This window comes from Strigops habroptila, chromosome 8, assembly GCF_004027225.2.
Source record: "Strigops habroptila isolate Jane chromosome 8, bStrHab1.2.pri, whole genome shotgun sequence".
In the NCBI taxonomy this organism is placed as follows: Eukaryota; Metazoa; Chordata; class Aves; order Psittaciformes; family Psittacidae; genus Strigops; species Strigops habroptila.
In genome coordinates, this window is record NC_044284.2 from 22,964,586 (window position 1) to 22,988,473 (window position 23,888).

Below are 23,888 nucleotides of genomic sequence, written 5' to 3' on the forward strand. Positions count from 1 at the left end.
TTGCTTTGCTGTTGGGTTTGGTTTTGGTTTTTGTTTTTCATCAGGGTTTTTTTGGTTGGGTGGGGTTTTTTGGGGTTTTTTGTTGTTGTTGCAATATGAACAAAGCTGAGTTTTGGGGAAACAGAAATAGCTATGAATTGGTTAAGTGTACAATGGATTAATTTCTTTTTGTAGCTGCTAGACAGTCCTTATTGACAACTTTCCATTGCATGTGTGTTATCCATCTCCTCTGAATATTCTGTTCAGTGTAAAACACTTAAAAATGTAGCTCTACCTGCAACTTTTGCTAGTTTGTATCTGTGAGAGTCTGAGAACTTTCAGATAGTCCAGTACATACCATACACTTAGAAATGTTTAAAAATATTATCATGGTTATAGAACTTCAGGATTTAGGATATAAAGGAGTATTGTGGAGGGGATGGTAAAGATAGACTCTGGGATTGGAGCACTTGAATAGGCATTTGGTAAAGGAGGACACAAAGCACTTCATTTCTGTCTCAGTTTAGCGAATATTGCCTAACTCAGAAGCAGTATTGGGAGTCCAAGCTCATTATTTTTAAAGGAATAACTGATTTTTCTTATGCCTATCGGAGGCCTACAGAATTAAAGCTTCCATCAATGGAGATGCATCAAGAGAGCCTGTTTTTAGGTTATAATCAACCTATACCATAAAGCATAAGAAATGTGCCTATTTCATTAGGTGTGCAAAAAGGGGCAGCCTATTTTTGTTACATTCCTGCAATCGGGTTTACAGAAAAAAAAAAAATAATCTGAAGTAGCGGCTGTGATGCATCAAAAAAAGCTAAGTGCCTTTCTCAGCCCCAAACAACGCACGTAACAATGCTGTGGGTGAAAACCTCTTAGTGCTCCTAAGGGATGGTTATCAGCTACAGAAAAGTTAGAATTTAACCTGCAGCTCAGCACAAAGATTTTAGATTCTTCCAGAATGACTTTCAGTATTGGCCCTATTTTTAGGATCACAAAGCTAGCCACCTTTGGCAGCTCATAATGCTGCCAGAAACCAAGATTGAACTACATTTTCTCATGCTAACATCATTGCAAGACAGCTCTTGTTGGAGAGGACTAGCACAAGATGTGTGGTACAGAATGAACGAAACTGAAATCAACCTATGGCCATAGCAGTGATGGACCGAGAAGGAGGTCTGGGTTATAACAACACTGTGCCTAACAGGAGCTGTGGGGCTAAGGCTCATAGGTCTACTACCTTCATATATTTATTGACCATTTCAGGGATAGCGGGCCTCCAGCTGCTGACATCCCCACCATATGAGCACAGTCCACTTGCAGATTGCAAACGCCAGCTGCCTTTGTATTTATACCTCTAAGCTTTTCTCACAAGGGTACACAGGATGTGTGGTGGGCATCCATCTCATTCGCATTGTCAAACATTTACAGCTATACTATGCTGGTCTCATTTTTCTGTCTGGCATTCCACGGCATCTGTGATGTGAAATTCATTGATGGGAGTCATAAACATACATACACATACAATTGAAACAAGCAGTTGTATACAGACTGCACCAAGCTTCAAAGTAGGAAAAGCTGCTTCTTCAAACTGTGGTATAAGGCTTTCTTATCTACAGGACTCCAAAAATCATCAAAATTATGACCAAAAAGCTTAAAATAACAGACCTAACACTCAGTGGTATCCCTGCCAGCATGGATACCAGTCTAACAGGAGAAATTGATTCTAACAGAGAAAAAGGGAACATGAAAAATGAGGAAGGCAAAGGAAAAGAGAAGGTGCAAAAGTAAAAGGAAAGGACATCACAGAAAAGGCTCCATGTGGTAGAAAACAATATTCTTTCAAAACCTTAGGACTTCCAACAAAATAAGTCCTTGTTTTATTACCTATATACCAGCTAAGCTCTTCTGAAAATTCCATCCCATAATAAAATACAATAAAAACCTAGACATAAACCATAAAGAGATTTAGAAGAAAAAGAAGGGGTACATGTGATCTTTAATGCAGCCACAGAAGCTATCTCTCCTAAGAGCATTTTTAGAATTCAATTAAATGAAACTATATATACTTCTTGTAGTAGCACAGGTCTCACTAACAGCTGTCCAGGTAGAGCTGTGAATTGAGCCATACGGATAGTATAACAGAGGGTAGGGTTTAAAGAGAAAGACTTTAAGAACTGTGAATAATTTAAGACACAGTACTATGCACAGAACTTCTCAAATTCAATTTGTCAATGAATATATGATTCACTAAAACATCTTTGAGTCAGTATTGAGATTTGTATAATAGCTTAGATATTATGCAGTAATTAAAAGTAAGAAGGTCCAGCAGAGACTTTTGCATTTGGTTTAAGGCTGGGATCCAGGAAACTAGTTTGGGTTCCTAGTTTAAACATAAGCTTCTTTTGTTTTAGGAAAAGACACTGCATTACCTTTCTCCCCAGTCTACATCAGTAATAGGGCACTATGCTCATTTCCTTTCTCCTTCTGCACTAGAAGCAACTGGTGACAGCTCAAACCAGATGCATTAGCGACACACTCAGGCTCCTGCACTCCCATCTTACACCCCACACTATGGAGCTCAAGTCTTTGCTGGGACTGCTAAGTGTTACTGAGATATAAATAGCATCCCTTACAATAACACTATATTTAAAACATATATACTTGTGCACAAGCATACGTCCTGAAACTGGGGACTGCAAAAGTCCACTTCACTAACTCATTTCCAGTGAGTTAACTGTTCTTTCCTATACACCAAAAAATTTTCTTTCCTATACACCATTAACTGTTCTTTCCTATACACCAAAAAATTCACCAGTTAGTCCCAATGGATTGTTCAAAATTGATTTAACAGCAGAGCTGTCCTGGGAACTCTTAGGAGAATTCAGTAAATAACTCATGGAATGTTTACTTTGATAAGTACCAGTACTTCCTACTTACATTTTCCATAAGACATTTCCAGATAAAATTCTCAAACACAGAACCCATTCATCTATCATCCATTCATGTTCTTAGTCGCATCGTCTTGAATTAGGATATGCGTATATGCACTGCTTATAACTTTTTATCTGACAATCACTGTGTCACCACGAGTCTCTCACTCACTGGAGAAAGGTATCAATGTTGAGTTTTAATACACTTTTCTGTTCCAAATAAACATAATTGTTGAAGCAAAAAGAAGGGTGGATGGAAGCTGCAAGACAGTTCCCATAATGTGTGTTTGATGCCATAAAGGTATGGGAACACTAGATGGCAATAACTATTGCACACTTACCTTTCAGTACAAATTTACAATTATTCCTGTTCCGATATTGTCTATTGCGCAGCTTCGAAGGCAAGAATACTTAGAAGGTCCCATATTCCATTACTGAAAAAAACAATCAAACAAACAAACAAAAACCCACACTAAAAAACCATACACACATCCAAACAAACAAGCAAACAGAAAAACAAACAGAAAAACTAGACAGCTGTGGATTACATTTTTGTTTTGCCTTTTTAAAATGAAACGACAGACTTCCTCAAAGGATTAGTACTCAATTCAGGTTTCTACAATATTCCATGAATCAAGTTGGTATTTTTGTTACAAGGCACAGAAGTTGCTGCACTAGGAAAGAGAAAAGGGCAGAAATTCTATGACATTGCTAAAGTGTCCTAATTCCTAATTAAATATTTATTTTAGCTTTTGGCACATAAAGCAAACACACAGAATACAAAATATCACAAAATACACATTTGTTAGGATAATACCTGGTAAAAGTATTAAAAAAAAAAAAAAAAAAACCAAAAAAAAACCCCAAAAAACCCACCAGCTTTTGTATTCATCATCAGGGAATCCAAGAGACTTCCTAAGTATCAGCTAATGAAGATCACTTAGGAATCTGTACCAAAAGTTTGAATAATTAAAAATCCCATGGTAAGGTACTCAGAGAACTAAGATCAGACTGCAAGTGTCACAAAAACCAGAAAGCTCTCAAGACAGGCTTGAAATGTAGAAACATTAAAATGCAGAAACTTGTATCAGCATAGTGAGAACCATAATGCCAAGTCAGTTAATTGCTATTTGTACCCTCACAGTATTTAGGAAGCCTGCCATGGATCAAGGTCCTGCAGAAAACTCTGCAACTATCAAAAGAGAAAGCCTCTGCCCAAGTAACAGTGCAGTCTAGCTCTTATAGTCAGTATTTATCTCACTTGACTTCAGCTGTTTAAGGTTATTAATTTCAGCTGTTCACTTGTCCAGCTCAAGTTGTTCAAGCTCTTTCTGAAGTGGACCAAGGCATTTCCAGAGAGTGATTTAACCCAGCCTCTGGCTTACCTAGAAAAGCCACAGAGCTAGCTATTTTCCCCACAGAGGAAATGTATAAGATGTATAACTAAATGCTTAAATACTGCACACCTACAGATGTGCCTCATCCTACTTGTACTTGGAATATCCTCCAGGCCACAGTGACCATTTCACAGGAAAGCAGGACTGGAAGAGGCAGTGCAAGGCTCTGAAGCTCCCTACAAGCTCTTGCAAGAGCTATGCGAGGCTGAAGCCCTCGCTAGTCCCAAGCCACAGCACAGCCTGACCCCTCGCACGCTGCTGTCCCCGTGTGCGATCCTCTCCATCACCGGGACAGCACGGGACTCCGACATCCAAAGAAATAAGGAGCAGGTATTTCTGACAAACGCTATAGTTAAACGCTAAGTGCACGCGCTATGCCTGCCTGTTTCTAGCAATCCCGGTTTCAGTATTTAACTGCTGCATGCCGTGTAACGCCAGGCCAGCGTCGCTGCGCCTCGGAACCGCTGCCTTGCAGAGACCCCTGCCGGCATCGCCGCGCCCGCTCCCGCGGCCCGAGGCGGGGCGGGGCGGGACCCCCGGAGCAGCGCACACCGGCGGCGGGGGGGGGCCGGGTCACGGACCCGCGGGACCGGAGTGGGGACGGGACAGAACTGCCCCGGGCCGCCCCCACCACGGAGCGCCCCCGGTCCCGGTCAGCCCCCAGGGGGCGGTGCCGCGCCGGCCGCACTGGCGCCCCCCGTCGGCGGAGGAGTGCTGTCAGGGAGGTGGTTAACACCGTAGCTAACAGCGGCCTGGGGATCTGCGTGTCCGCTCACCCGGCGGGGCTTCCCGGCCCGCACACCACGCACCGCGGGCTCCAAAACCCAGGGGTTGTCACTGAGCCCGATCCGTGACTTGTGCTCCGCTGCTGTACCGCAAACTGTTCACTAACAGCGAAAATACCTCAAGTGGGGCCTGTGTTAGCGACTACCTTTTAGTTTTTCCAACTGTCCTTTCTATCCCACTCTCTTGGTACCCTTCTACAAACTCTGTAACTCAACATACCCTTCCTTGGGAACCTCAATCAGCATAAAAGGTTTCCATTTCTTTGAGAGCAGATTGTGTCAAATGACACCAAAATCACTTACATAAAAACTACACCAACCAACCCCTCCCACAAAAAAACCCCACCAAACTCTAAACAAAAAAAAAAACCACCAAAAAAAACCCAAACAAAACAAAACAAAAAACCACCACCAAACCAACCAAAAACCCCCACAAACATGAAAAAAAAAAAAGCAATCTGTATCAACTTATAAAATCTCCCCCTTATGAAATCTCAAGAACCAATGAGCCCTTGGTTTAAAGAGTTTTCAGCTATTCTCTAGCCTCTGTGAAGTAAAGGCTAGTATAATCATTCACATTATGATTATGGAAAACTGTCTTTTAATCACAGATGGTGATTAAAAGTGTATGTAACATCTCTACTGAAAAATGGTCAGTTTAGATATAAGCATATGTGCTTTCTAGCCAGCTACAGCTATCATACATTAATGGTTATAGCCAGCTACCTCAGTATTTACTAAAGCCAGGAGCTCAGAAAAGCCTGGTGAACCTTCTTGGCTCAGAACCTCCAAGACAGACATCCTCACTATCATCTGTGTTCTGCAGAAACCCTATCTCCCTGCAGCACAGTACCTCTCACATGCAAACCTGAACATATGCACAAACCTTCCCATTTGATGTGGCAGGGAAGGAGTTCAAGCTGGAGCTAACCTTCAGAAACCTTTTCAGAAAAACATTAAACTCATAAGCTATGATTTTTTTTTTTCCAAATAGTAATTTATAAGAACCCATTAAAACCCATCACATTCAGTTGGCTGCCCTGCTCTTCTAAAAGAGGCAGCAAAACCAAACATGAACACCCTTAGAAGCAAAGGGGAGAAAAAAAGAATTAAAAAAGAAAAAGAGAGATATCTGTTTGCCATGTGAGGTTCAGTTTAATGAAAATTTTACTCTGAGGCAATGGATGAAACTGGGTGGGTTTTACCTGCAAATGGTTTGGTTAGAGTTTTTTTGGGCATTTGTTTTCTTTTAAATTATGGGAAAGACATCTCTTTCCATTCTGTTCCTTTCCTCACACCACCCAAAAAATACAAACCCCAAACAGGTCTATGTTAGAAAAAAGAACAGACATTTAGATTGTAATCTATAAAGCAAAATTTCACAATTGGTCAATAATTCAAAAAGAGGAAATTAGCATGGAAATATTTAGATGGCTATTTTGACAAATTTTGGGATATGCCTGCTTGTAATACAGACCTGGAAAAAGATCAAGTGACAATAAATAAGCACTGCAGAAATAAAGATATACTAAAGTAAACATGCAAAAATGTATTGTATAATGCTAACTCAGTTACACATGGTGTTGTCTACAGATGTTAGAACCACAAGAAGTCTAATTTGAGAAGTCTGTCAGCAGGATATAGACCTCATCAGAGGATCCATCACCATCCACCATGGGATGAGGGAGCTGGGTTTTCCCAGCTCACAATTGGTTCCCAGCTGGCAGAGAACAGACAGTTCAGACCAACTAAGGACTGTGGCAATGGCACTGACAGTTTGCTCCTTACTGTGCCTGTGTATCCACATCCAAGCATTCATTTTACAAGGTAAAGGTAAAGAATATTTTCTGCTAACTCAGTCTAGGTCTGAAAGTCAGCTGGGATTGTCATCACCATAATGAAAGCATGGTTGACAATCCTTGTATTCCCAGTAATGGAAACCAGCTCTCCTTCAGTACTTGTAGGCTTTGCAGTCTGAACGAAATTCTAAAGCAATACATTTAAGTACATACATAGAGGAAAATAGGTAGTTCCCAGAATACAAGTGTGGAACAGTTTCACTGAGTGGAAAAAAGAACTTTCTTGATATAAGTTTGCTATCACACAAGGATTTTAGAAACAAAAACCAGGGAAATAGAGTATTTATCTCTGTATTTCCTTATATGTGACATCAGTAACAGTCACCTGTTAAACAGATCAAGAACAAATAAACACATCAAGGCCTTGATAAAATAAGAAAAATAACAGCAAGAACAACTGTAATTTCCAGAGTTCTTGTACTGTTCACAGCTGCAGCAGGAACTCTAATGAAGCATCTTATAATGTCTGTGCTTACAAAAGAACTTAACTTCACTATTCTTACTTTCAAGGTTTTTTCTCCATAAAATAATATTGCTCACAATAAGCAAACAACTTTTCCAATGACCAGAGACAGGAGTTCTCCTGCTAAATCACTATGATAAGGCTCTCCCTTATTCTCAGGGCTTCATCTTGGAAGTAATCAAATCAGGTGAGACAAGATAGTGGGGGAGAGGTATGAAACAAATCAAGAAACGCAGAATGTTTCTCCTATTCACAGAAAACAAATTTGCTTTCAGTTGGGGGGAAAGAATCCTGGGAAAAAGAAATTCCAGAGGGGAAGGTTGGCTTTATACTGCTCTGCTAGGATTTCACTATGTTGTCAAAAGGGGCAAAGATACCTCTGGGAAAAATTGCTGGGATAGAGCTTGACAGCTTAACCTTTTCCCTGTATTTCTTGGTTTACCTATAGCATATCAGTATTTATAGTGACAGCACTACCTTACATGTTGTGGCATGGAAGCATATATCAGTATTACTTAACCACAGAAAATGGCTCCGAATTAAAGCCTCTTTCAATTAGAAAGCAGTTAAAATCCACTGAAAGTAAAGCATCACTGAGCAGCAGGCAATGCTGTTGAGCACAATGGAGCAGAGACCAGAGCACACACCTCACTATCTGTCAACCACCCTTTCTAGCATCAGACTAAAGAGACCCACTGAAGTCAATGAAAAGGTTTCCATGGAAATCAATGAGGTCTCAGTAAGGCTGTAAAGATGCATCATTAATTTTTTCAGCCTCGCTTTCACATACATCCATTCCCTCTCTAATATCAGTTCTTATACTATTTATATAACTCAGGATCTAATCAAGACATGTACTCCTACTTGCTGGGAGCTGAAAAGATCATGCCGATTTGTTACTTCTCTTTTAATATTTAGGAGATGCTCAGTTACACTGGGGACACAGGCTCTATGCTAGCCTGTACAATGATGTGGAAAACCACTTTGGACATCTGTACACAGGAACTTTTACATCTGAAGACCTTTCACATAGTTGAGGAAGCAAAAATTGCTTGAAACGTAGCTCAGTAGAATTTAAATATTGCAATCACTGTATTATTAATACCCAGAATGAGACCAAATTTTTTTGCTGGCTAATATAAATCTCATTAAAAAAATATATAAAATAAAGCAAGTAGCATTGGTAAGCATCTGCCATCTATGCATTGTATAATTAAAACCTTATAAACTTATTTTAAATCTCCTGTTTTCTGCTTTTATGACACTGCTTTGCAAAAACTAAGTTTCTCAGGCAGATGTCCTTAAAGTTGTTGGTTTATTGCTTCTGCTTCTTTTTTAATTCATAATTGCTAGTATATATAAATGAGTTGAGAAGCATGAAAATTAGTAACTGCGAAGGCTGCGAGATACTAATGGTATTGCATTTCACAAGACTAAAATGTGTGCAACAGACTATATTAGTATTGCGAAGTAAAGCGCAAACTACAAGAAAAGATTTTAAATTATTTACCTTTCTACTTCAGCACAAATGTCCTATAGCCAATTATCATGAGATATTGCCTAGAAATTAACTAGTCATCTTGTGTTTCTATCTCCAGATTTACAATTAGTAATGCTATTAATGTGGATCCTGTACTTAGCATCACTAATTACATTGCTATGAACTAATGGTGTTAAAAATAGCAATAGCCATCAACTACCAATTAATGCTTAATGAGAGCATATAAACCCTGGCATTGTAATGAATTTCCAAATTATTGTTTCTCGAATGTCTCTTGAAATACAAAAATGGGTGTAATCCATGAAGGCAGGCAGTGACTGAAAGCAGATTTATCACAAAATTTTGAACAGGAATAATAGAAAATGTTTAAGGATTAGCCTCAAATTTTCAGGCAAGTAAATAGTTAAATACAGATGGACTTTTAAAGGGAATCACTCAAATGTTTATAAAGGTAAGGAAAATGGTGGTCACTGAGTTGTTCAACTGTTGACAGTCTTGGGCACAGCAGGACAAGAGCCTAAAATGCAGGAAGGACTGTGAATACTGTAAATAGCATTAATAAACTGCTTGTGTGTTGAGACAGGGTACTGCAGAATAACACCCACTTTTTCCACATCCATGTCCTTGTTTAGCAGGACAAACTAAACCAGATAACACTGGGATATCTACACACAGTGTGACATAACCTCAAAATTGTGGATTTACTCCTCTTCCGCAATAGGAGCCCATCACTGTGAGCCCTGGTATACTAACTCCAGCTACAATGAAGCATTAGCACTGCAAGCAACAACAGGTAAGAAAACACATACTGCTAAAACAGGAAAGGTTATCTTTCTGGGAAAGAGCTAGTTGGATAAAACCACTGGAATGAAGGATGACCTTTGGGACCAAATGCCAGCCAAAAGATGTCATCCTTAATGCAAACTTTGAGAGTCACAAGAGGCAAGATGAGCGCCAGAACTGCAACGGAAGGTAGAGGAAGCACAGAATTAAACTGCTTTCCTGTCCCAAAAAAGTAAGAATAGGCAGAGGAAAGAGAAAGTGAAGAACAAATGTGCTGCAGCCATAGCCAACCTGACCAGCCCCAGCCTGCTCACAACAGCTCCCTCAATGCTGAGGCATGTGGACAAAGGGACCTGGGGAGCATGTGGCTGAGTTCTTCTGTGCTCCACAGGGTAAATGTGGCCCGGGGACACCATAAACAGCTATTCCCTCCATGGGACAGCATAGCAGGGGGATCCAGCCTCACAGCTCCACATGGTGAGTGTGCCAAGCTGGGGGAGCAGCTCAGGCAACATGCTCCATCTGCACAAGCTTTCCTAGGGGATACTCTTCTGAGCACGCTATTGTTCACCAGATAACGTATGTTTTCTTATCTTTGCTCACTAAGCTGTGCACACAGCTTTGATCAGAAATAAATCCCAGAAATTCCAGATACCTCCCTAGCTGTGCTTTATCATGAACACATGCTGAGACAACTGTAAAAAGATGGCAGTTACCACTGGGAAGAAGCTCCCCGTTTCTCAGGCTGTTTTGCCTGTCTCTGCAAGGAACAGGAGATAGAGAGTACCACACGAGGAAGGCATTACCCATTGCTTATATTCCTGGTTTACTTGTGCCGTAAAACTGAGTAGTGGAAGACATCCTACATAGAGTTGCCTGGGAAGTGGATTTTTCTCCCCTTCAAGTTCATTTTCTTGAAATGTTGTCTTTCTCGATATTGGGTCTTCACAGTGCTTTTACCTGAAGAAATAGATGTATCACCAAAGCAAAGCAGGGTGGAGACAAGGAGAGATAAAAAGGAGACGTTTCCTTGGGGAGACTGGAGGTCAGCACACTCACTGCTCTCTCCTGCTGTGAGCAGAAAATGAATCCCTGTCTCCTACATGCCATGGAAATACCATAGCCACCTTGCTAGACTGTCATTCAGACTCTGACCGTCCTAGACCTGAGAAACCTTTTACAAAGGAAACTTGAGATAGGTTTATCTAATGAAAAGATTCCCTCCTCTCTCCCCCCCACCCCCCAGTAAATATCCAAACAGTTGTAATTTGAAGAGTTTACCTTCCATACACACTACTCACATTTCTCACACTGGAAAGAACTGCTGATTGCAAAGTTCAGGACAAACAGGACAGCTTTATAAATTCTTTTGCTTCTTGAGAGAAAAAGTACCTTGATTTCAATGCAGATATATATATATAAAAATACAGGGTTTTCTGGTTTGAATTTTCTTCCACTTTTAAGTCCAAGGCAGTAGAGCTTTGCTTAGCCTTTTTTACTATACGCACTCACACCATGGCCTCTTACAGTACCCAGAGCTAACCTGCTTTTATATCAATGTTTTCTAGTTTCCCTATTAACAGGATACTGTCTCAGTATCCTAACAAACATGTAGGGTCTTTATGCTCCTCCTGTTTGAACCCTTAGAGAGTATAGCTGTAACGAGTTTCCGGGAAAACAAACAAACAAACAAAGATCCCCTTTATATTAAGATTATCAACAATAGCAAACTGTAGAGCACTAGAGGTACTCTAGTACTAAAGCAAACAAGTAAAATAAGGGGGTTTTATGGAAATCAATTAATTTTGATCTGAAATTATTCTAAAAAGCTAGATTGGAAATGTTTTCTCACACCTTGATTCTTCACAAGTTTCTGACCTAAACCAGTCTTACTAAGTCAATGTCTACCTGTTTCAATTTATTCTCTGAAAATAGGCATCTATGACACCTTTGCACAGGAAATTCAAATGCACTGTTGGAGATGATGTTTTGTACAAGACACTTGAATTTCCTGCACTTTTAAAGATGCAGCCATGATAACTGTAAGTCAGGCACCAGAACTGACTATGAATTCTCAGCCAAATCTGCAGCATCTCTGTCTCCTTTAGCCAAAAGCATCCATCTACCATGCCTCCATGGTGGGAAAACAGACTTTATCTGATGTATTACACAAGATTCAGAGCAGAACTGATAGTATACAGCTGGAATATCCTGGGAACACATGTTGAGAACACATGCCGGGATTCTGGGAACAGCAGGGAACACATATGTAGACTGACAACCACTGTGGTTAGTTTATATGGTTCAGGACAAATACTCCAAGCAAGAGCTGCATAACTATATACAGATCCAGGCTCTATAGGCATGCAGTATTCACTGCTGGGCACCATGTTATATATCATGTCTCTGTCTCTGAGATCAAATAATTAATTCTGAAGCCTAGCTACCCTTTTAAAAAATCTGAAAAGTATGTTAGAGCTTCAACCTACATCTCTAGCATAGTTCTTGGAAGTAGAAGATTTGTCACACCACATATATTTGTTTCATTCATAGGGGAATAGTTTTAATGCAAATACATTAAACTCCTCTTCAGAGTTCAGCTTTAAGTTCTTTTTCTTCAGAGGCATATTTTTCCTTGGTTTTTTATTTCCCCACTTACTTACAACCCGATTTAAGTTTAGAGTCAGACATTTGAAACTTAAAAATGCAGAGATTTATTCTTCATTTTCCACTGGCTCCATCATATGGTGATACTTTTCTCCAGGCTCATTTCCATGGTGGAAGAGCTAAATTCCTTTCAAAAAAGCTCCTAATCACAACACAGGTCGATCTGCAAAAAAAGCAAAGATTATTTGTACAAAATGAGAATATTATGGATTAAGGTCTTGTAGTAAATTGTGAATTAAGTTGCCAAAATGTTCATCATCACACACACAAAACAAACAAACAAACAAAAAAAACCTGGCTCTGATAATTTGGTTGTGAGAGTATTCTGCTTCACAAAAACTGAAACGTGATCAATTTAGCTTTGTATAAAAGAAAATAGATGAGATCTCAAACTCTTCCTTGTCTCCTTCACAACAAGACAAGGGAAACAGAGCTTAAATAATGGGTGGGAGGGGAAAAAAGTCACCTGCATTCAAATGGATTAACCGAAGATTGGTAAGTGAGATGAAATACATCTATGGTCAAGCAACCAGAAAGTTCTACTGCATCAGCAGAGATTAACTGGTTTTGTTTACTGTGGTGTTAACAAGGAATAAATTAGAACTATAAAAGCATTTTTTTTTCCTGCAATCAAGATTAAATACACCCAGAACTTCAATACTGAAAGAGTATTTAAAAGATGGTTTAGCTTTTGACTCAAATGGCATAAAATTGCCTCTTACTTTTCTTAGGGTCGCCAAAGAGGACTGTAGAAGAATCCAATGTAGAACCTGGGTTTACTGACATATTTAAAAGTTTTTTAATTTAATACAAAACAACCTTTTTTCCTGTCCTATAATTGTGAGTTACACAACCTGAAATGTATTGATACATTAAAGAGAGGAATGTCTCAAATTTATCCCACCCTTATGGGAATCCATCAATTATTTGGAAGCTTTACTTTTCATAAGCGCAAAATTATAGCATACATTAACTTCAAACAGTCCAATCTATGAAATAGGTTATCCCAGAATATACTACCTGAACCTTAAATCAAAATATTACAAAAAAAGAGAAAAGCTCCAGTAGAAATTTATGGAAAATAATCTCAAAGGAATACTTGTGGATCTGAAGACATAATCATCATAATTACTGTGGATAGATTTGAGATACCTTCTTAAACATCTGATTTGGTGAAGACACAGCAAAACACTTAGATCACAGGAAATATTACTCTGTACGTGTACGCAGCAAACAATAGCCTCACAGTACAGTAGTCATCCTCTTACTGCTTACTAGATATTAATTCTATTACCTCTCAAAAAGGGTACTGCATATACTTTAGTTTTATTTAATTAAAAAGCCTTTCAGAAGAGCATGAGATTCCACAAACTCGAATTTTGTATAAGAATCTGAATTTTATAAAAGAATCTGAACTCAGAATAAACCTGGAGTTGCGTCAAGGCATGTGCTGACACGTAAGTTCTGACTCCCAGAACATGTATCCAGTCTTAATCTCTACATTTGCAACTTTTTTCTCTCTTGGCTTTCTACAGCACAAGCGCAAGGCCACTACATGCTAAAAAAAACAAAAAACAAAAAACAAAAAAAAAAAAAACCCAAAAAACAAACAAAAAAAGGTTTATTCTTCGAGTTCAACTCAATTGTGCGAGAAAACGTTCACATCCTGTCTCACAAGATGCAGTGACTTACTAACACAAGGTGGTGCTCTCTTCTTAGTAAACAGCTTTAAGTCTGGTTTACGGGTTGAAAGGAAAAGGTGCATCTTTTCAAGAACTCAGATCGGTTTTCAGAAGCGATTTTCTTTCCTAGAAGAACCAGATTTTCTATGTCAGAATATTAAATAAGTACCAAAGCTTTTTTTTTTTCCCCGAAAGATGTTCTACTGAATGAAATGAACCCCTTCATTTATCAATTCTCCTGTTGTAGCTCTGCCTCCAGATCTTCCATTCCACTGTTCAGTCTCTCTCTAGCTGATCTCTCTCATCCAGCCCACCAGCTGGATGTCATCAGGACTAAGAATTTCAGCTGGAAAGAAGATACACAAGCTCTTTTCTCTGTGACTGCTAAGTAAAACAAATAAATCTATTTCTTAGCTTTGTACCAGGTGGAAACAGAGGATTCCTCAGAGAGAGTTTATGAACAAGGTTTCCTCAGTGCAATCAGTTTCCACCAATGAGCATCTAAATATTACATTTTACTCCAAGCCCAAAACCATATTAAAGATCCAACTGTGGTTTGCGTCATGTTGGTATTACTAACAATAAGGATCAACATTACAGTGTTTCCATTTTCCTTCTAGGAAGATGCTGGTTGGCCAGGACTTCCAAATCAACCTCAAAAATATCTATCATAATACTCTCCATCAGAATTAGTGCATGTGCAGCACTTCCAGATGGAAAAAAATAAAACCAGAACAAAACAGAGAAATCCAGCTTGCTTGTTAAAAAAGGTTTTCTTTTAGATGAAAAGAAATATTCAGAGCTATTTCAACCATGCATTTCTCCCAGGTTTTGAATTTTATCAGGTTATATATTTGCACAGCAGCAAGAAAATTGACAAACCAGTGGCAGAGGTCAGTCACAGACAGCACTCTGATACATCTTTGTTTTTCAGTGTGGTTCAGAGACATGAAAAAATCTGCACAGCATTAGAGCACTCGCAGCCCTTTAGGTCAGTACACGCAAAATCGTAGGTGAGAAAACTAGGCCTTAGCCTTTTACAGGCCATTCTGACCTTCTTGTGAATACCGGCCACCTGCAGGAACTCTCTCAGAAACACATGCTATAGACTATAGAAGTACACCTTGTTAACTATAAGAAGATCAGTGCATGTAGACCCTTGTGCACATGTCAGTTTTGGAAACTTCCTACTAAAAATTGGATTCTTGCCCTATTCAAAAGTCGGTGGGTGACTATGTTTTCAATCACCTCCATCAATTCCATGACAAACTAGAAAGTGGAAATCCCAAAACATAAAACGAGCAAGATGAAGATTTCTAATCTCTCCTTTAAAACTAAAGTGCATCACAAGAATAGTAAGCATATGGGAAATTAGTTAACTTTTAAAGACCTGTGTTACATAAACATCTCTTTAATCAGATTACTCTGGTGCCACGGAATTGTGTCATGTTTTATTTCCTCAAAGAACACACTGTTTGGTTACTATAGCATTTCTATATTTAGATTAATTAGAAACGGAAATGTGGATACAATTAAGTTTGAAATTAAACATACTTTGTAGCAGAGAAGATAATCACTGCTTTAGAATGATCTGGCTGCTCCAACCTGTGAAGTATCAAGCTATTCTCTCAAATAATTGGAACAGTACTGTGTGTTCTTGGAGCCAGCTACCTGTGGCACTCTGTACGGAGCACCTGTGGATGTGTCGCTTCTCTGACCTATTGTTTGACCTGTATTATTTAATTATAATAATAATAATTAATGTCCTTACACAATTCATGATGTCAAGCGTAGTACTTATACTTTTAAATTATTTCAGTCTATTCCACCTCTTTTGGCTGCCTTTGATTCACAGCTCCCACCACGTTCATTGGCACATCCCGAACAAGGAAACTGAAGTGTCACTGAATTCAGGCAAATTTCTCCCCTGTGAGCCAGAGCAAAAATTATTATCAATTTTAATTTCCATGAAGAAGGTACTTCACAAACAGGATGTTATCTCAAAACAGGAAAAAGACAGGACCTCTTCCCCAGTCCTGCTTCATATTGGAAAAGAATAACAACTTGATACTTGCAAAATGTGACCAAGGTTCCAGACCACAGGGAGTAGGTTAGTATAAATGTAATTCTGTGCTTACTAATATCAATTCATCTCTCAACAGGAAGACAGCACTTTATCCTAACAAGAATATGCACAACATCCTTGGGGCTGCAGCTGTAAGAATTCAGTACAATTCAGGAGGGCCACCTGCAATACATGGAGATCCTAACTCCATATTTCATGACCCACTAAGTGGGCCAAGATGACATAAAACTTACAGCTCTGCAGAAGCCAGTATGTCAAAGTTTTCCCTTCCTGATAATACTGGTGTGGATAGTCAGGCTAAAATGTCCAAGGAAAGCAGGGTTCTCCAAATGAACCCTGCCAGCAACAGGCCATTGGGAGACTCATAACCATGAGAGCAAAAGGCATTTCTTCCTATGCAGAGATGCAGATTAGCTCTGTTCAGCAGGTTGAGAACAGAAGTCTCAATATGTGCATTGTTATTGAAACACCTGAGCAGGTGAGGAAAAAAGAGGAGAAAGAAAAACATAAAATAAAATATACATAAGCTCTCCATATAGAGGTTTCATGTAGAATTATAAGTAGCTCAAAGATCTAAGTCTGATTTTCACATTTTAAAGCATCCACTGCACACATGTGAATAAAATAAACAAATAATAAAAACAATGGAAAATTATCCAAACTGCATAATTAGAACACCATGATCTTCTTATTGCCAAGCCCTTAGCTTTAACTACTGGACCACATGGCTCACATCCTAATTAATGGAGAAATTCAATGTTATAAAAATTTCCAAATCTTCTTTTCTTTTTTTTTAAAGCCGAGATGGAGATTTCCAGTGTCAAGCAATTAAAAGTGTCTTAATCCACTCATATACCTCCTACAAAGCTTAGCGTGTGGCAAGAACATTTTGCTAGTCTTGTTTTTTGGCTGTGTTGCTCTTATTTTCATTTATTTCTTAATTTCTATTGAGAAGTTTTTCACATTTTGTGATATTAATCACAGTCCAGCTTCACTGAGGATGGGAAAGGACTTTGTGGTCTCCTACAAAGCGACAGTGTAAATGAAGCAAAGATTCTATTACAGACCTAAACCAGCTAAATTTCAGTGGGGTTTTATATGCATCAAGTACGCAAACTGTCTTGGGAACCTGCAGAATGAGGAATCCTTTGCCAGGAGACTGTACCATATACCCCATAAGGTGTTTAACAGTTATCTGTGAACATAAGAATGAAAGAGGCAATAATGATAGACAAAGAGGTTTAATTATCACCATGGAAGTATTTACAAAAATGCCACAAAAGGAGAAAAAAGCTTCTGTGCATGTTTATAATTAAATTTGTAATTTATATTCTCACGTCCAAGTGATTTTAGAACACAGAATAGGAACAAAGTAGAACAGGCTCCTGAAAGTGTGAAGTGTATATCGAATCTGTGGAATTGTGAAGAGTCACTAAGTTATAGAACAGTTTCATTTTTAATCCTGACATCCCTTTGCAAGCCCCTGGCTTTGTTGAAAAAGTTTCCAGTATGTGAGAAGATTCTCATATGTGGCCATTAATCCACACAGAGCATTCTTCTTTAAAATTCTGAGGGTGATTAGGCAACCTGGGTTTCTTCAAACAGAAAAAAAAAACCAGCAATATGACCTTACATTTGCCAACTTAAAAACGAGCAGGTTTTAATAATAACTTGAAGTCTTTCTAAGACAAAAACTATGGGCCTTGTAGAAAAGCTCCTGAAACGTACCTGCGTGGTGACAAGAGCAGTGGTGCTTGCAGTAGCTCCACATGTTTCACCATCAACGCTTTTCAAAAAACTTTCACACCTAGTTTTCCCAGGGGATCACAACGATACTTGAGGAAAACCACTCTTCCAAATGGAAAAATGATGATTTCCCAAACAGAAAATTCAGCAAGTCCAAGGAGTTCATAATCTGAACTCCCTATGATGCTTTTGACATTCCTGCTGCCTGTGCTTCTGTTTTCTTGTCTCTAAAATAATGGCATAGTAAACGCAGAAATACTGGCCGAAGCCGGTTATGAGCTCTTTCCGAAATCCCGTGCCTATCACTCCCCAAGGACACCAATGAATTACAGTAGATGCTCTAAGAAACATCTGCTACTTTGGACACAAAAATATCCGAAATAATTGTTCTCAGGACAACAATGAGAAAAAAAATCATGAATCTTCAACCCAAAGATCTTTTAACCTGCAGCTCTAAGTTAAGCAATCATCTTATTGAATACGGCACAATCGGTTCTGTAATCATTTCAATATCTAACCTCACCATTTTTGTTATAATATCTAAACCACATCACTAAGGCATTTTGAAGATGTGGCATTTGGTGTGGGCTATTGTTTGCTACTCAATTATCATCTTGGTTTTGGATAAAACCAGGAAATGTGTTATATAACTCAACATACAATTCTCACGAACGGAAGACAGCATACACAAATAGATCCACTCACACAGGGCTGAGAAATGAAGGTACGTTTCAGATCTAAAGCACAGCAGGCACCATTTTCCTGCAGACCTTTTCTTTGCAGCAAAGTTATGGCCCTAGTGAATAAATGACCAATCTTGGTCTTTTCTCATTAAACTGATTTTTGCTCCAGACCTATCCCTTTCTCCCTGGGAAGACCTGTCCCTGCTGTTAGTGGCTCTCTTGGTCAACAGCAGGAGGCAAGGCTGGTGGCAGTTGCCTGAAGAGAGAATACATCAACTTATTACTGCTTCATGCAGGAACAGCAGCCGCCTCCGATTGTGTGAAGAAAGAGAAGGAACACTTGTTTCACCCTTAGCAATCTCCCCTATTTCATTCCTATCTATAAAAGGTACCCACACAACTCCTACTGAGGCCATGCAATCTCCCAGTGTTCTTACAACACTTCTGCATTACAGAAAAGAATATCATATCTTTGTGCACACCAGAAATGGAGGCATAGAAAAATCACGTTGCTCAAGATAACAAAGTTTGTAGTTCAGAAGAGACATTGCCTATTTGGAGAAAATCTGTTTTTAAAAGCTTATTGTTTATACAGACTCCCCAGAAAATTACCAGTAACAGCAAAGTTATCAGTCTGAAAAAAAAAAAAAAAAACCCCAAAAAAACCCCCAACAAGAAACAACAAAAATACAAACAAAACCAAAAAAAAAAACCACACACACACACACAGAAAAACCCCAGTTCTCTTCTCCTCCAGACACTATAGTAGTAGAACATGACCTATGCCTTCATCTTAAAATACTTGTAAAGCTCAGTTGAAGAATCAGACATGCATCTTGCAATAGACCAGACAGGTAGCAAGGTTGGACCTTAAGACTGAACTTCCTCTACAAAAATTCCTGGACAGAACTCTTCTACAGCTTCAGCCTCCTCCTTCGTGGGAAAATCCCAGCCTATAGAGCATTTTCTGCAGAGGCAGAGCTGTGAATTCAACAGTATCTTGATGTGGAGATGACAGACAATGGAGTAAGAAGTTACAAGGTTTCTTACAAATGAAAACCTGTCTGAAACAAAACCCAGGATGCCAAACAGCTTCCACAAAATAAAAGGTTTTCAAGTGGAATTCCTTATCCCCTCTTCTTCTCCCCCAGGTTATTTATTCACCATGGCAATTTGGGGTAACATGTAGAGTCACTAGCTGCTTAAATTGTCAGGCATAACCTCCAGCATCTCTGAATAATCAGGGCAGATAAGTCACATTATTTTGGTGTGGCTGTGCAATGAAAGACAGGTTTAAATGGTTTTCTTTAACTAAGCCACTACTTAAAATATACGGTAGGAAATACTGACTTTATTTGATCTGCACAATGCATTTCAGCTCTGCTTAAAGCAGATGACTCATTTTGGCTCGATGCTACTGTCACGCCATATGACCCTAGCAACCCTGACCTTCAGCATCAAAACATATACCAAATAGATACAAAGTTTCATGAAACAGATTTTTAAAAATATAGGTGAAGATCGTGACAGATTTATTTTTAATTTTGCATGATTATTTAAGATCACTCTTTGGGGTCATTGTCTTACAGCAGGTATCATTTTTTCCCTTGGCAAGGTATGTACTATAAAAGTCAGACACACCTGTGTCCCAAATAAGCAAAAATGAAGCATTTGTTGCCTTTGTTGTTACCAGCTTCCTGGTAATAATCTTTGGAGAGAATATTATGCAAAGTGTGGAATTTATTATTTATTTTAAAGTTATATTTAGTATAGAAAAAGCTAAATCACACTTGTTCAACTACTGTATATACTGTAATTACACACCCTAATTTCATGCTTTTGGTCATGCAGTTAGCATAAGTAGTTGTAATTACACATTTAAGACATGTAATCATGTAATAATTAAGATGCACAATTCAATTATATAATTAAGGTATGCAAATATGTAGGACTATCCTGTGACACTGATTTTAAGTAGACTACCCCATTAATTCTGAGGGGAGTTCTGTTTAAAAACTCATTAGACAATACAGCTTACAAAGAATTATACAGACAGGAAAAAACCCAGACGCACTGTCATGCTTCTTTAGATATCTGCCTGAGACAAAACCAAGAAAAAAATACATATATGTAACTATTAGATTAAAATAGTATCTACAAGATTGGCCCCGTGTTCTTAGTAAAAAAAAAAAAAAAAAATCACAACACCCCCCCCCCAAAAAAAATTAAAAAAACAACCAATGCACAAACTCACCAAAAACAAACACACCACCCAAAAAAAACACACAAAAGATGAATTCTCAAAATAGACTAAAATATTTACAAGTTTGCTTTGTAGGCCAGCACTCGTATAGAGACAACAATCTCCAAAAATACCCTACTACTTCCTAATGAAATGCTATGTCTCCAGAAAGATGTTAAATAAACAATGATTTCTTTGCATGTTTCAATAAAACAAAAAAGTAAATACAGCTTTTATCATTTCTTTCACAGAACTAGAAAAGGAAAGAGAGCAGCTTTTCATAATCAGAAGAAAACAAGGGAATAGAGAGAGCAAACTCATTTCTACTATGGTTGTTTTTATGCTCAACCACCAAAAACTTACACAAAAATATGAAAAACCAAGATTATTGATCCCAACCTCATTACAAAACATTTTGTCTAATGCTTTTAGCATTTTTTTTTCTACTTTTCTTGCAAAAAAGAGAGACATCTAAAACCAGGAGGGCTTTGTGCAGAACACCACAATAATTAATGGCTCATTCAAGAAGGTTTCCCTCCAAGAGTAGAAAGCGGCAAGAAAACCACTGGCAAAGCAAGAGAGCAATTGTTCTGCTAAACTACAGAGATTATTCAATCACTAACCCTTAACTTCCATGCATACTCATCACCAGCAAATCAGTTTAAAAAGGGAATTTCAAAAAGATAACAACATCCTGGTTTGAGCTCCAGCACAGAATGAATTCACATTCCCCTTCCCCTATCCATTCACTTTGATGTGGTTTGAAGAATAAGCATGAGGAATTGAGAAGCAGCCCTCCCCCAAGCAAAGCAGTAAGTTAAAAATATGATCTGTATGCTCCAACTCCCACCGTGAATGTGGCTAATAGTAACTTGGTAGTAATAGCGTGTTGGAAGAAACATGGAAGGAAAATGTGTCTGAACATATCCATATTGGAAGAAAGCACCAAAATATCATATTACAACTCTCTTTTTATGCCACATTTCCTCTGCCCTACTTAACACTTTATTGTATGTATCACTACACATAACAGATTCATACTCATTCCAGAAATAAGCAGAGAAGAAAAAAAATTTGAAATTATTTTCAGAAATTCTTCAGTAGCTTTATCCTCTGAGGCAAAAAAAAAAAAAAAAAAAAAAGTAAATGTCCTCTGGCTAAAAGATATAAATCAAAGTTAATAGATACGCATCAATATGTGTAACAGCAAAATCAGATTCTCAATGACCAGACTTCTACTCAAATGTCAGAATAGCTTTAAAGATCCTACTTAGAATATTCATAGGATGCGAGGTGAAAGTATTTTTCCACCAAGATTATATATGTCATTATTCATTTGAAAGATATAGGGACACTTTCATAGTTCAGGATCTTAGAAGTGATTCAAGGATTTAAAAAAATGCTTCATTTCCTATTTTCAGTTTAAATTAATACCTCTAAATGCATACTAACATTCAGTAAAAGAAACTGAATTCTGTCAGTAGAACATACCCAGGCAATGCTATTTACATTGCTTGGTACTGAAGGCCAGAAACAGATATACCCAAACTATCTCCACATGATTTGGAAAAACAAACATTTAGTAGATAGCCCTGAACCAGAGCTTATTTCAGCATCAATTAGCACAAGATTCTGATCTTCAGTGGTGTTTCTATTGTAGGCTTTGCCACTTCACAACTAACAAATACCATTTATAAGCTGGTGAGCAACACCTCTGCAGGTGATCTCAGCTGTTTGCAAAAGTATTCTCTTCTATCATTGCTGAGTAATAACACAGCTACTCTTGAAGAGGAATTTGTCTCTCTTTGAAGGGCTACTAGTAGCATTGCTCTACTGGCAGTATTTCAAAGAGAAAGCACTGCTTCTCTCTAAGGTCCTGCAGCTCCTTGGAGAAGGGAACGCTACTCTGAAGAACTGTAATGCAGAAGCATGCAGTCTTCTGTCTGAAAAATAAAGCCTGTTCCTCCAAATTTTCTTCTTTATCTTCACACAACACAACATACTCCTCCTCCCCCCCCCCCAATCTAAGTTCAGATTATTTTCCCTTGTAATACTGGAATTTGGGAGTTGTTGCTGCAAGACACTTTCTGTCTCATAAAACCATGGAAAGAAGCTGACAGTGGATGTATCTTCATTTGCTGCTACCACCACCTTGTGCTTTAGACAACTGAATTTATCACATTAGTTTTAGTCTTTTTGCAATGGTGGACGATAGCATTATAGATTTGGAGGCTAGTATGTGACTGACAGACCCATGAACATTCATAACCCATATCCTTTCAGTTTTTCCTCTGACCTTTCCTGGATTTCCAGCATCAGCTCACAAGAGAATTTCTAACTAGACTGGTGTTGGCAAGTCCCTACAGTGGTTACCTTTCCTTTCATCAATACAGACAGCTGCTGTACTGACCTACTTCAATTTCAATTCCTTTTTGTTGTTATCTGGTTTTAGAGAAGTGGTTAAAATAAAAAACAAACAAACAAACAAACACCACCAAACCAACCAACAAAACAAAAACCCACCACCACCAAGAAAAAACCCAACAAGCAGCATTTTTTTTTTTGTGTGTGTGTGTGTCTGTGTGTGTCTCTGTGTGTCTTTTTTTGGCAGACAATAACTAAATATATCTCTTTTCCAACTGCCTTAAGGAAGGCAAAGGGTTTCCCCTTTTCTCTGGTAATTTTTTTTTCTGAAACTCATGGAAGAAACTAGCACTCTGAAGCCTATTCTGTCATGAATGTGTTCCCTGCTTACACACAGCCATGTCTCTTTCCCTGCATATTAAACATTTCAGTACACAGGCTAGATTTTTAAGCTTGCTACAGAGAAGACAAGAGCTCCTAACTAGAGCCAGTTTCCAGCTCTGACCCAGTGGGTTAAAGAGGATCCCAGAGGCATAGAGGGATACGCTCGCATTTTATCATCTCACTCAATGCTGCTGTCATGGCAATTGACCATTGCAAACATCAAAATCCTGAAAGCCATTAAATGTTATAATTTAGACACATAAGGATTTTACTGCTGTGGGGAAATTCAGCACTAGACTAAAATAATAACATGCAGCAAATATCCTCA

General features: G+C 38.5%; 1 long non-coding RNA gene across 1 annotated transcript; it reads right to left on the reverse strand.

The window, feature by feature from the left end:
- Positions 1-12,264: 12,264 nt before the first annotated feature.
- Positions 12,265-16,079, reverse strand: LOC115611772. Its single transcript, XR_003992688.1, has 3 exons — positions 15,827-16,079; positions 14,066-14,181; positions 12,265-12,536 (listed from the first exon to the last, which is right to left on the reverse strand). It is a non-coding gene; the product is annotated as an uncharacterized LOC115611772 (long non-coding RNA).
- Positions 16,080-23,888: the final 7,809 nt, after the last annotated feature.